General features: G+C 31.8%; 1 protein-coding gene across 2 annotated transcripts in view; it reads right to left on the reverse strand.

The window, feature by feature from the left end:
• Nucleotides 1-1097: 1097 nt before the first annotated feature.
• The window catches only part of LOC146993844 (uncharacterized), a 222568-nt gene continuing 209921 nt past the window's right edge, over nt 1098-13744 (reverse strand). The window contains exons 1-2 of one of the 2 annotated variants that reach the window (XR_015043916.1): nt 12920-13213; nt 1098-1562 (exon numbers count right to left, since the gene is read on the reverse strand). The gene's annotated coding sequence lies outside the window, so the exon portion shown is untranslated. Of the gene's footprint in view, nt 1563-12919; nt 13214-13744 lie in introns of those variants that run through there. The other variant, XM_085826591.1, reaches the window with a different exon arrangement.

Genomic DNA, 13744 nt, shown 5'->3' on the forward strand with positions numbered 1-13744 from the left:
TGAGGCTTTACTGAAATATAGAAATACTCCAGTTTCAGGTATAAATTTATCACCAAGTCAAATACTATTAAGTAGGAATTTAAGAACACAATTGCCAATTACACAAACAGAATTGAAATCAACTGTAAAAGATCAATATAGAGAAAAGGTGAGGAGTAAGCAGAAACAGGCTAAAATCTATTATGATACGCATGCAAGGGAAAGACCTGAATTTATTCCTGGGGAAAAGGTAATGTTGAGATGGGAAAATAAATCAGAGCCTGCTATAGTTTTAAAAAAGCATTCAACTCCTAGATCATATTGGATTAGAACAAAAGATAATAGGGTAATAAGACGGCATTAATTCCATTTAAGAAATCTAAAAATCAGAAGAATTTAGTGACATTAGACTGTTATGATCTATGTAATGAGAATAACGAAAATATAAGTAGTCGACTTCCTAAAATACATAATGATTCTCACCATCAAGATAATAGCAATAATATTAATCGTGATTGTGTATATAAAACAAGAAGTGGTCATAATGTATATCAACCATCCAAATATGATAATTATGTAATGCAGTGACTCCTATGGCTCTCCCAAAAGAGGGAAGATAATATATATATGTGGCAACACACTAGTTGCTGGTTGAACTGAAGTGAAGTAGTCGTCAGTTGATGTTGGTTTGTCATACACGATGTGCTGGTGAATCTGTAGTAATATCAACTATTGATCAAGCAATATTAATATTAACTTAACAGGTGGAGGTTAACCTAAGGATTTCTAATCAGATTCAAAACAATTAGAATAAGCAAAAGGAATACAAGCTGAATATGTAAAAAATACCAATGCATATCATTTTAAATATTGCCAGAAATCTATGCAATTAAATGTAAAAATATTTTTTTATTTATATAAGTATTTAAATTCAAAATGAAATTATATTGGATATCTCAATTTATATATCACATCTTTCTATTGCTTTCATTAAATATATTGCATAAATAAGATTCTCTGTATACTTATATAAATATATATATATTACATAGCATTAATTATGACCTAGTAGACTGATATCTTTACATACAACCATCAGTGTTAAAGAAAAGGCTCAATTTACATAAAATTTCTTTTAATCTCTACAGCAAATTACAAATTACAAGAAAATGAATATTGTTTTCAGTTTGAGAAATTTTTAGCTTTTTATCATATAAAATAGCATATAAGTACACTTTTGGAATATCTAAAATCCTATGTTGAATTTTGTACCATATTGCTCAGCATGCAATGTCAACAAAATACCTCCCGATAACTTGCACATCTCCGGCTGATCAAATCTCCATTTCACAAAGTTTTACATTTTCCATGTTTATATCAGTTTGACCAAATAAACATTCAAAAGCAGATGTTCACATTACATTAATGGAGTCATCAAGTATACATGTTCCACTTCAGGCTGAGAAACAATTTACCTGTTCAGTTTAGTTTCACGCTTTGTCCATTCTCAGGCTCAGAATTTTGCTAGTGCAAACAAGTGTTTAAAACTTTAGGGTACGCTAAATATCACCTTCAGATGAATGCTGAAAGAAAAAAAATCATTCTAATGAATTATATGCATAGTTCATTCGCTACATATAAATTCTTATTAACAGTTAAAACTAATACAGTCAAAAGTCGTTAATCTGGACTTGTCGGGACTTCGGCGATTCCAGATTATCGATTTTTCCGGATTACAGATCATCAGTTTAAATCTGGTAAGATGGCATACAGAAATTATAAAATTCAAAATATGAAACCATAACGTATGAAATAAAGAACAATTATGATCAAAATGGTATCAAAATTTACAAAAAAAAAAAAAAAAAAAAAAAAGCTTAATATTTATTTGTTTACTTTATTAAAAATTTGTTTTAATGTAAGTTGTTTAAGTTGCTTCGTTTTTTATGTGATAATACTTTCTCTTTAATTCTATAAACAGATATAATTTCTTGTTCAGTTACAAAGTTCCACTGTTGAAGTCCTATAATTGCTGTGTCGAGAATACCGACTAATTTGTCAATCAAAATTTTTCTGTTTTCAATAACCTCTGGGTCACTTTCTTCGCTATCGGAACCGAATTATAATGATGAGGAATTTGATTTAAATCATATCAAAGACGGAGTACATCCGGATGAAATACTACATTTAGGAAGGAATTATAAGCCAAATAAAATAAAAACATCTGCCCTGAAGATAAGGATAGTGCTGACAGATCAACTTCAATCCATTGTGCGCCACGCCATCCCCCCGCCGTCACAGAGCAGCGTTTCGGAATGGTTAGATAAACAAAGGATATGCCTTTATCCATTTTTTGCAGCAATTCCACTTTTTGTTCAGTGGACTTCGAAACATACTTTCGTTTTGTAGATCCTTTACATATTAGTAAATATACACTCATGTCCAAAATTATCTTTACATACCCAAAAATGATGATATTCAATGAAATATCGAATCAATGTGATCCGTATTTGCAGGGAATGTGTGAAAACCAAGCCTAATTAGCATTATCCAATCAAAAGTAATCAAACAGTTTGTGATATGCAAATCTAGGCGTTACGTCATCCAAGGGTGAATCAAGCGCTTTGCGCAAACTGAATATTTGAGTGAATTTCTGCAACATAGCGTTTGATTTCAGTGTGTAGGGACTCAAAGCGGTTTGCTATGGCTTCGAAGTATCATTTGGAAGAATCTGTAAAGTGGCGAATTATCGGCCGTTTAGAAGCAGTGCAGTCAATCATGGAAACAGCCACATGTCTGAATATTTCAAGACAGACAGTCTCTAAGCTATGGAAACAGTTTCAAAATGATGGAAGTGTTGTAAGGAGGCCTGGACAAGGTCGGAAACGAATGACAACTGCTTCTGAAGATCGGTATCTGGCATTAACTGCCCGTCGTAACAGAAAGGCTACTGCTCGCCACTTAAGTTCAGAGCTTGCAGCCGCCACTGGAACTGTTGCATCACGGCAAACAATATACAGAAGGCTTAATGAAAACGGCATTTATGCCAGAACGCCAAGGGTATGTGTTTTACTGTCTTCACAGAAAAAGAGGGATCGCTTTAATTGGTGTAAAGAACATCAAAACTGGACTGAACATCAATGGTCTCATGTTCTCTTTACTGATGAGTCGCGGTTTAGTTTAACTGGTGATTCTAAACGTGTTTACATCTGGAGGGAGTCAGGAACACGAAATGATCCCTCGAAGATTGTGGAACGTGACCGTTTCGGTAGTGGAGGTGTGATGGTATGGTGTGGAATAATGATCGATGGACGTACGCCCCTACACGTGTTCAGCAGCGGATCTGTGACAGGCCAGATATATCGAGATGAGGTCTTAGATCCTTATGTAAGACTTTTCAGGGGTGCATATGGACCTGACTTTTTATTTATGGATGATAATGCCCGTCCACATCGAGCAAACCTCGTTGATGAATTCCTTGAAAGTGAAGACATTAAGCGAATACCTTGGCCACCAAACTCTCCTGACCTTAACCCGATAGAGAACTTATGGGACTACCTTGGAAGAGCAATTGCACGTATACATCCTCCTCCTAGAGATGTAAATGCTCTGAAGACGGCATTGCTGGAAGAGTGAAGATTAATTCCCCAAACTGTGGTTAACAACATTATTTCCAGCCTTAAAACACGTTGTGATATGTGTGTACAAGTCAGGGGAGATCATATTCCATATTAAATTCGTAAGACTTAATTCTTTTTCTGAATAATTCCTTTTTTTTTCTTAACTCTCTTTGTCACACTTTATTACCATTTTTATTGTTTCATGCTACAATTTTATATCATATGAGGTGATCTTCAATTTTTTCTTTTGCATTTATGTGTCATCATGTCATGTATGATTCCACGAAAATTCATTAAATTATAAGTCATAGTCTCTGAGAAATCCGTGAATTTATGCATGTAAACATAATTTTGGACATGAGTGTATATCAGAAATTCTATTTGACATAATTGAAAGTTCAAGCTTACTTTTATCAAATTGCTCTTACAGTCTGCAAAAAATAATACGCCGGATCCAGTTCGAAGATTAAGGTACAACGCAATCTGCAACATTAACTGAATTAGATAATTTTAGCTTAGCTTATACCTTCCGTTATACATTAAACACGCATTCGTAAACGTATTTTGCACATGCGCACACGCATATTCGCAGCAGTATAGGTCTTACGCGCATGCGTCGTTACGACGAATGAGCAGAAAGTTTGTAGCTTTGAGGTCCGGATTATAGATCATTCCGGATCATGGGTGTCCGAATTAACGACTTTTGACTGTATCTTTTTAATGTATAATGTATTGATAAATTATAATGCACAGTTAAGCATTATAACTACATTAAGTTTATTATAATTTAAATTATAATAAACTAATATTTAATTTTTAATCTATTTATAAACAAAGTAAACAAAAATAAAAGGCAGGTTTTAAACAGGTTTATACATTAATGTTGTCAGTTGTATCTCGATTAATTTATTACCATAGTTAATTAGGTAAATATCTAAATATTTCTTATCAGCACTTTACCCGAAGTTTCTGAAAATATTTTAAGCAGCTACATAAATTTAAAATTCATCACAGTGTTCAGAAAGTGATCACCTCTGAATTTTAAAATTAGTTTCTGTACATAGTGGTTAATTTCTTTTTACTAACTGAATTCCTTGTAAATGGGCTCTAATTCATGAAGAAATAATAGAGAAGGGCTTCAAGAAAATAGGGATATCTTAATGGTCCGTACAGTTCTGAAAATAACTGCATGTGGGAAGGTGGACTGAAAGGTGATGAGCTGCAAGCTGAAGGAGACAACACAGACAGCAGTATCAGCAGTATTACATGATTTGAGATCTAGAGACAGTATAGGACAACAATGAGAGTCAGGATTCATATAAAAAATAATGACGATATTTTATTAGATAAAATAACATATCACTATTAGTATTTAGTCTAACTTAAATGCAGGTTTTCTTTATTTTTTTAAATACAAAAAGCTCAGAGTTACTGATTTTTCCTTGCATCGTTTTCATTTGTTATTTTCTTACTCCAACTGCATCCTTTGTACTTAAATTACTTAACAGAGTTTTCAACAGAAATAGTAAAAAGTAAAAAAATACATGAGTAATATGGCAAACGTATCTATCTAGTGAAAGCTAATTTAAAACATTTACATTTAACTGACACTGGGAAAGTGAAAACCACATTCCATGAAATAATTGTTTTCAAGTAAGGAAAAAAAATTAAAATTCTGGTACCCTATATAAGCACTTGAGACTCGACTTTCCATTTACACAGAATTCTGTGTTTAATTAGTTCTGTTATGAAGTTAAGACAAAAAATAATTAAACTAATAGTTTTAAGGTTGCTAACAGAATTTTTAGATTTAATTTGAATGTGCTAACATTTGTGGAACATTCCAATTTTTCTCCGACATCTTTTTCCAAACTTAAGATTCAAAAGAGATGCAAAAGTCAATGGCCATTTTCAAAATTAGCAGTACACTAAACATTACCAAAACAACAACAAATTAACAAGATTAAAAATGCAAGGAAAAATTTTTTTTACAATTAAAATTAAGAGTTTCTGCGCAAAACCAAGCAATTCGGCCAGCAGGCAAAAAAGAAAATTTTTGGGTGCACAAAACTAAAAGTTTTCATTTGTTCCTACTCGTCAAAAAGACACTGAAAGTGTAGAAACTGATTTTATTTGTAATGGATGCTATGCTGAGTCAATACATGGGAAAATTTAATAACTTAAATGATAATTTCAGAATGGATTAAGAATGATATAATTAGCAATAATAAAAGAAGAAGTTAAGTTTGTTGTTGTTGAAGCTTAGTTTCTCTAGATCCACTATTCTGCTAAGTTTCCAAATATAAACAACTACAGCTGCTATAGTAAATAAATTAAGCTTAAACAACTTTTAAATTGTTGATAATTCTACAACTATAACATTGAACATTTGTTATAATTCAATCATTTTTAATGCAAAAAATAACCAACACATAAGAATTTTAACTCTGAGTTCAGTTTTTTTATTCTTATGTATTTACCAAGACATAAGAATAAAAAAACTGAACTCAGAGTTAAGTAATAGGATGGATATTTATATACTTTTGGTGCAGCCAATTTCTACCAAACAGGGAGGTGCACATCTACATGTAATAGCAGTCTCACATTCAAAATATCAACATGCTGAGGCTATTCCTTTTAGTTATGCGAGATACATACATATGTATGTACAAATGCCATGAAAAAAAAACTTTTCTGAATCCATTTTAAATCGGTTTTATACGTTTTGTCGGGGGGAAAGAATCCATTATTCTGTTCTTACATACAGATATCATGTAACAACATCATTAAATTGCATTCGATAGTGGTCAGGATGGATATTTTCATTTAAACGTGGTACCTGGAATTTTTCGTGATTACAATACTTCCTTTACTTCATGGAAGTAAAAAATGCGCCTACCAGCACATCAAATAAGATCCCTTAATTCAGTGTATATACAAGTATCTAATTATGTTGTATTCTTAACACTTATTATTTATTTGAAGAGAAAATGTTTCATAAGTTGTTGTTGTTGAAAAGTAAACTGAAAAAACTGAAATTGTTGAAAAAAAGTTGTTGTGTTGTTGTTGAAAAAAAGTAAACTGAAATTTTATGTAGCTTAATACTTATGATAAATAAAGACTGCCTCAGACAATTTCTACATACATACAGTAAAGACAAACTATCGGCTATTCAAGTAACTGGCATATTTCAGTGATTAGTGAAAGATTTGTAATGCCATAATAGAGCTATTAACACATATACACTGTCACCAAAGTGTGATTTACTCCAATAATACATAAAGATGATGTCACAATGCAATCATAGTAAGTCTGTTTTGGTTTAATGTGCATTTGACCAATTCTCGATAAACTGGTTTAATTTTTGAAAAGATGGATCAAATTCTATATTTTCTTCTCATTTTCAAAAACTTCATGAATATCAGACTGCATGAAGTGCATTATTTTCAAAGCTACAACATGTGTTCATAAACAACATATTCAACTTTAAAAATAGGTAAAGAATGGCAATGCAATGTGAAAAATTCTAAATGATGTTAGCTTTTTACATGCATTATCCATAATTTGAGTCTCTGAATAATCTGCTTCTGCTGAAATGATTGGCAATGTCTCCTTCAACTTTCATGTTCAGAAGAGTGTGAAAAATCGGATAATATATTTTCTTTGATGTTGAAAGCCAACAGAGTGTGTAAGCTTTTATGTCTTAAAAGCATTTTTCAGAATTTGTAACTGTTATGTGTCTACAGGTAGGTAATGGATTGAATGCACTCAGATCCGATGATGGCTTCATAAAATTTATTTTACAAAGGAATAGATTTCTGGAAGTTTAAGAGATAAAAATTAGTTGCCAATACCAACGCCAGCTTGGCACTCACTAATTTTGGGATACAGCCATTTAATTCTTAATTAAGTTACTTAAATTAATGTTAAATATACTTATCACTATAACCTTGTTTTCCCAGCAACATTTCACACTGTTGAGGCTTTTCATGTTACATTATGCATGACATACAATTCACATATAATTTCAATAAAAGTATTTACATATATTCAAAATGTCTAAGAATATCATTTTAAAGTATGCTTTTGATATTCATGCTCCCATTTCTTGCATCCTCGTGTTTTCGTTTCTTTATGATTTACGACTTGACTGCAAATGATCAGCATTCGAAGGAGCATGAACCCAAATGTGACCACATACAGCTTCTCATTGTCAAGCAGAAGAACAACTCGGCAGCCCGAAAATGGATGAAGACAGTCAAACAGCTTACTTTACGAGATGTTCAGCAAGCAATTACTTTCAGCACTTGTAAGTGCTGCAAAATACACTATATCATATAGATGTAAAAGTGATGTCTTTTCATTTTATTTAATTAAAACCTATTTTATTCAAAAATAGTTTTTTTCCCTCCTACATTTAACATACAGTACATTCAGTAATTATATCACGTGTCCATAGACCCTTTCTTCGGAAAAAATACAATTATTCGAATGGGTTCCAGTCCCAAATTATTCGGATAATTGGAGTTCTAGTGTACCTGGAATTTTCAAGTATCTGGAATTTAGCATTTTGTAATATTTCCAGGCGATGAAGCTCTTACAGTATATCATGGCAATAAATATCTCGAAATTTCAAAATAACCATGCCAAAATTTAATTCTAATTATGGATATTAGAAAGTATTTTAAAAATAACATACTATGTAGTAACAATAAAACCTTTATTCAAGAAAAATATTTGATAGAATTTGATACTGAGTAACACTACTAGTGTACTGACAACAGCTAAAATAGCTTACTATATTGGCTAAGAACAAATGCAGTTTGATAATTATTAAGGAGTAGTTCATTTATGGAAATTTTCATTCCTGATCACTGTAGTCACAGGACAAATAACTGTACGACACTATAGGATAAGATCTTGAAAAATAAATTTTTTGTAACTACCAAAAATATCTGTAAGGTGCATATACATATATTATTTAGTTTTAAAAATGTTTTAATCTGAGCAATTCTGCAAAATATTCAATAAATACATGCCATTTTGTTCAAGAATGATAAAAAATCTAACTCTTCCTTACCAGTTTTCAGGCAGAGTATAAATATTAGCAAGTTAATTAAATACATGCCATTTTGTTCAAGAATGATAAAAAATCTAACTCTTCCTTACCAGTTTTCAGGCAGAGTATAAATATTAGCAAGTTAATATTTTGATTTTTGACTGCAAACTCTATAATACTGTTACTCCGTGCAACAATATCACTTAAAACACATTTTTCATGTGCACAATTTTTTTCCATTATAAAAGTAACAAAATGTCTAGTCAAAAACTTCTCTACATTTGTTCCTTTCAGTAAAGTGGCTTGCGAATAGTAGGGATAAACATGTGTATATAATTCCATCAAATGTTATTTCTTGTATTGAGCACATACAGCTATAAATTTATAAACGTAACTGTGAGGTAGAATAAATAAATCACTTATATTATCACTTTGTAAATTATAATTTATATAAGATGTTCATATACAGTCAAAAGTCTTTAATCCGGATTCGTCGGGACTTCGATTCCGGATTATCGGTTTTGCCGGATTATACGCCATCAGTTTAAATCTGGTAAGATAGCATGCAGAAATTATAAAATTAAAAATATGAAACCGTAATTTATGAAAAAAGAGCAATTATGATCTAAAGGGTATCAAAATTTACAAAAAAAAAAGCTTAATATTTATTTGTTTACTTTATTAAACATTTCTTTCAACACGCGCATGCGTAAAGCATACATTACGCATAGTCGAAATTAGAAAATTGCAACCAAAAAACTATTTGATGTGTATTCGTGATATTTATAATGATGAGGAATTTGATTTAAGCCATATCATAGACGGAGTACATTAAGATGAAATACTACATTTAGTAAGGAATTATTAGCCGAATAAAATAAAAACACCTCTCCTGAAGATAAGGATAGTGCTGACAGATCAACTTCCAGTTCATTGCGTGCCGCGACGCTCTCCCCCAGAGCAGCGTGAAATTGATAAACAGATTTCGGAATGGTTAGAAAAACAAAGGACATGCCTTTATCGATTTTTTTGCAGCAGTTCCACTTTTTGTTTGATGGACATCGAAATAATAATGTATATAATATTGAAATAATGTATATAATAATTTAATTAAATGTATCTAATACACCTTATTTACTTTGCACTTTTAGTCTGAATATTATCTTTTCTGTCCTAATATGCGCAAAATCCTAAAATCCGCAGAACCTCTGGTCCTCAGCTTTGAGGATTTCTGAACTTCTACTGTAGTTTGTGGGAACCAACGTATTATTTCGTATTAATCGATATTTCATCCAACGCATTTTCACATTAAACGTATTTCACTGTATTATAAGAACTGTTGCGTAAAACACTTCTTAAAAACACTTGGAAAATCATTGTTTGAAATATTTTACCTTACTTCTGAAAAGTTGAGTATATCTTAAACCATTGCTTGGAAAATATATGAACTATTAGATCAATACCAAATAATTCAAGGAGGTGGTACTACTCTTTTGTTTATTACAGTAAATAAATAAAATTTAAAGCATGCATTTAAGATGCAATGAAATAACGAAACTTTTTCCTTCGGTTTTGCATACAGCTAAAAATCGGAAAAAGGCCAGTTTTTGATTTCAGAATACCTTGTATATTTTTCCTTCTTCAAATCTAAAATAGGCGTATTTTATATTCAGTGATACTCCGTAAACATGTCAATCCTTTCTTCTCGAAAGATAATAATTTTTAGTTAGATAAACAACTGGTTCATGTAAAAAATCTTTTTTGAGTAATTACGCTCAAATCATTGCTTTTCTGAATTAAACAGCGAGCCTAAGTGTATATGTATATAATATGTAACTGCACTTACCTTTTTTATGTAGAATTTCAGTAACAACAAGCAGTCAGAAAAAAAAATTATGTTAAAATAAGATAAATGTTCCACAAATTACTACCATTGCAACAGTAGACTCAAGATAAGGACTAAGCAATTTGTCGACTGCATCTATGGCACTCGCTTGTACTCTTACATATGCATCGGCATCACATATTTTCGTTCACCTAGATTTACAAGATCAGCTCAACTTATATGTCAAAAACTGTAAAAAGCATTAACTGATAAAAATAAAAGCGATATAAATATCCATAGATCTTTTATACATGAACTCCAGCTTTTGCAACAATTTGCAGGAAATATAGCATTACCGGTTGAAACTCTAACATTGTCAACAATATAGCGGTACGTAAAAGTGTATTTTGGATATATCCCTAGATATCAACCCCAAAGCATTTTTTGTGCCCTTTTCTAATCATAGTTCGAACCTTGTCGTTCGCAGCGTAAACAATGCTGCGAACAACAGTTTATTGAGTGCAAACTTATTAGATATCTAAATTAAAGTTTTTAAAAATTTTAAGATAATAAAATTAGTAAACAATGCTGCGAACAACAGTTTATTGAGTGCAAACTTTTTAGATATCTAAATTAATGTTTTTAAAAATTTTAAGATAATAAAATTAGTATTCAGCAATATATTTGATATCCAATTTCGTTTTGCTTGCAGCTTAATCATGACGAAGATTAGGTGCGAAATTGGGAGACAGTGCAGAATCGCCCACTGCTTGCCGAGTTTTTAAGAATTGCACATACACGGTATCCATGTACACGTCGTTCAATTTTCACTTAAAAAAAACATCCCAGAAATGCACAAAAATCGCACTGCACACACTCTTGACTTTATCCATGTACACTGCTAAAGTCCTAGCTAGTAACCTTTATCGCCTTACCAAGATATCGCCAAACTACCTGTTACCATATTGCAAAGATTAGCCAAGGTTTTCTCTTGTGTGAGTAAGCATATGAATTCTTAAAGAACTCCTATGTCTAAATGACCTTTTACATACTTGACATAAATGACGTTTTTCTCCTGTGTGAATAAGCATATGGCTTTTTAAAGCACACCACACACTAAATGACATCTTACATACTTCACACACGAGTTTTCTTTCCTACATGAATAAGCATATGAGAAGTCAAAGAATCCTTGAGGCTAAATGACTTATTACATACTTCACACACATGAGGTTTCTCTCCTGTGTGAATAAACATATGTCTTTTTAAAGAAGACTTGTGACTAAATGACTTCTGACAAACTTCACACACATGTGGTTTCTCTCCTGTGTGAATAAGCTTATGACTCTTTAAATGAAACTTCTTTCTAAATGATTTCTTACATATTTCACATACATGAGTTCTTTCTCCTGTGTGAATAAGCATATGATCATCTAAACTACACTTATGACTAAATGACTTCTTACATACTTCACACATATAAGGTTTCTCTCCTCTGTGAATAAGCATATGACTCTTCAAATTACCCCTGTGTCTATATGACTTCTTGCATACTTCACACACATAAGATTTCAGTCGTGTGTGAATAAGCATATGCCTATTTAAATAATTCTTCTGACTAAACGATATCGTACATACTTCACACACATGAGGTTTTTCTCCTGTGTGAATAAGCAAATGAGTGGCTAAAGTACCCTTCTGAGTAAATGACTTATTACATACTTCACACACATGAAGTTTCTCTCCTGTGTGAATAAGCATATGTGATTTTAAACCAAACCTTTGACTAAATGCCCTCTGACAAACTTCACACACATGAGGTTTCTCTCCTGTGTGAATCAGCATATGATTCTTTAAATAATATTTATGTGTAAATGACTTCATACATACTTCACACATATAAGGTTTCTCTCCTGTGTGAATAAGCATATGCCTTTTTAAACTAAATTTCCGAATAAATGACATATTACATACTTCACACACATATGAAGGCATGTCTCCTCTGTTATTTAGCGTATGCCTACTTAAATTGGTGTTTGTTAACTTGGCGGTTTGTCTCCTGTATGAAAAAGCAAATGCTAGTCTAAATTAATCATTTAACTAAATGTCTTCTTACGCACTTAAATCACATCAGGCTTCTCTCCTATGAAAATTAGCATATGCATGTTTAAATTACGTTTTCTGTTAAATAAACTCTTAAATTTCAGACACATGAGGTTTGTGTTCCGTAAGGATCTCTGCATGTGTTATTTTAAACACTGGCTCTTAAAAATGATTTGTTACACATCTCCCAGAACATACAACTCTGCACTAAATTAGTTACTTTTTTACTAGAAATTTAATATACAATTTATTTCACTTTACGAAGACACACAGATAAATGCACTTTTCATTAACGCACTTTCACTTCACTCACAAGCATCTAGCCCAACTTACATTCAGCTTTGCATCTAGCCAAGGTCGCCGCTTTTTCGGATGGCCCAGACTGTCCTTTCCCCATCGATGACGAATAGCTGATAACTTTGGGCTGTGTCTACCCGTACGACGTCGGACGTTTAGCTGAAACATGGTAAAAATGGGGAGCGACTAAATTTCAACTCGGCAGGAAAATTTGATTGGTCAACGGTACACGTCACATGTGACGTCAAAAGCGGGATGTTTTAGATTTACCCCACAGGATTACCTGCCATTTTCGGTTGCTTGTTTGCTGAGCTTTGCAGTTATATTTTTTGGCGGGCTAAAAGTGTTTTTTGATAAAATATTTTAATTGGTAATTTAGGTATTGTTTGCTTGTAATTAAACATGTGATTACAAATTATTGTAAAGTATTTATTTTTGAGACAAACTTTTTGTAATCTATTTATTTTTCATAATTGCCTTTTGAGAACAGATAAATTTAGCGGAAATTTCCTTTGTTGAACAAAGAAAAATGTTTCAGAATAGCAAGCCGTGTTAGTTTCAGTCAAACATTAAATATTTTAATATCATATGCTACCATTTTTTGTGTCAAACATTAAATATTTTAATATCATATGCTACTAGTTTTTATTCATTTCTTAATATATCTGATGACAAAATAAGTTTTTATTTTCTATTGCAGTACATAACTTTTTGTTATAACAATGGAATATGAAAAGATAGCAGTATTTGAATGTATGTACTGCTGCAAAAAGTACAAAAAGAAAAAGGTTTTATATGAACACATTCGGGAAGTACATAAAGTACCTGTTGTGGCTGAAGGAAATTTGAAATGTCCTATTA

The sequence above is a fragment of the Stegodyphus dumicola genome, chromosome 11, assembly GCF_044657685.1.
Source record: "Stegodyphus dumicola isolate Sdum_Otavi_A_Nest chromosome 11, ASM4465768v1".
Taxonomy (NCBI): domain Eukaryota; kingdom Metazoa; phylum Arthropoda; class Arachnida; order Araneae; family Eresidae; genus Stegodyphus; species Stegodyphus dumicola.